Source organism: Propithecus coquereli, unplaced genomic scaffold (genome assembly GCF_000956105.1).
Source record: "Propithecus coquereli isolate 6110/MARCELLA unplaced genomic scaffold, Pcoq_1.0 Scaffold109, whole genome shotgun sequence".
Taxonomy (NCBI): domain Eukaryota; kingdom Metazoa; phylum Chordata; class Mammalia; order Primates; family Indriidae; genus Propithecus; species Propithecus coquereli.
The window spans coordinates 2,676,176-2,678,039 of NW_012134858.1; positions in this window are offsets into that span (position 1 = coordinate 2,676,176).

Below are 1,864 nucleotides of genomic sequence, written 5' to 3' on the forward strand. Positions count from 1 at the left end.
TCAGCCTAGCTCACAGCAACCTCAAACTCCTGGGCTCAAGCAACCCTTCTGCCTCAGCCTCCTGAGTAGCTGGGACTACAGGCATGCGCCACCATGCCCGGCTAATTTTTTCTATATATTTTTAGTTGACTAATCTTGATGCATTCTTAGTATTAGAAACTCAGCATTTCTCAACAAATAGTGGAAGGAGAGAAAACTATGTCTTTTTCTTAAGCACATATACATTAGCATAGTATATAAGTAACGGGCCTACGTTACTACATTAACATTAATGACCTTCTGTCTTAGTCCGTTTTGTGTTGCTACAAAGGAATTCCTGAGACTGAGTAATGTATAAAGAAAAGACACTTATTTGGCTCACAATTCTACAGGCTGTACAAGAAGCATGGTACCAGCATCTGCCTCTGGTGAGGGGTTCAAGGAGCTTCCAATCAAAGTGGAAGGCAAAGAGAAGCTGCATGTGCAGAAATCCCATGGAGAGACAGGAAGCAAGAAAGAGAGCAGAGAAGGTACCAGGCTCTTTTCAACAACAAGCTCTCACATGAACTAATAGAGTGAGAACTCACTCATTACCATGGGGAGAGCGTCAAGCCATTCATGGGATCTATCCCCACAGTTGAAACACCTTCCACCTCAGGCCCCATTTCCAACACAGGGGATCAAATTTCAATATGAGACTTGGCAGAGACAAACTATACCCAAACCATAGCACCTTTGCAAGAAAATATGATTACAATTTTTCAGATGGAAAAATCAAGGCTCATTGGGGCTTATAACTGACTCATGACCATACCACTTTGCATTTTGAATACAGTTTCATTAGGTTTTACCAGTTTAAAGTTTCCATCACCCTCTGCAATATTCACTGGGGGATTTAGAATCTCATTAACCGTTTTCATTTCTACTCCAACCCTGCCATCATCTGAGACATTTCAAAGTTTATGTGATTTACTCTCTAATCCAATCATTACAACCCCTGAGCTCCCAAAATCTAGTAACCTTTGTACTCACTGCTTAGAAATTCACTAACATCCGCATTTGTATGTGCTCCACTTTAGAATCTCAAACTCTATTGTTTTACTTTTGACCTCCATTTCTCATCCTGCCCACTCTCTTCACCTTCACTCACATCCATGTGTCCATAACTGCATCAAGCCCTCCAACACTTCAATCTTTCAATTGTCTTCTAGTCCTCTCATATCTAAATTGATGGGTCTCCAAAGACCCACCTCTGGAACTGTATTTTCTTGAATCTTGTGACCTTCACACACTAACGCCTCTGTCGTCCCTGCCACAAAACCTAATCCTGACCCTGTTTATCCTACATTCCTACTCACAACTCCTTCTGGAGTATAGAGACATCCTGGTAGAAGGGACTCAAATGAGCTACCAGGATCCAATAAAAATCCCTGGTTCCCAAGTCTCTTGAAACTTTAAATTAGATTATATTGTTATTTCTTTTGTAAATCTGTCTTCTCTCTCTTATATCTTTTCAATTGGCATATGAGCATACTCATGTTTCTCCCTTAAACACACACACACACACACACACACACACACACACACACACACACACAAATACCAGAATCCTGCAATACTTTCTAGTCTCTGCTATTTCTCTCCTTTGCTTTGCCTCCAGACTTCTTGATTATTTATATTTCATGTACTCATTTTCATTCTGGACTTCTGCCCCACCATTCCATTAAAACAGCTCCTGATAAGGTCACCTATTGTTGAATCCACAGCATTTTGTATCATAAACCACTCCTTTGAGTTTTCCTATGGACATCCCTCTAATGAATTTATTTCTTAAATCCTACCCTTCTGTGCCTCTTTTTAAGGTTCATTTTATTACTCACAGTCA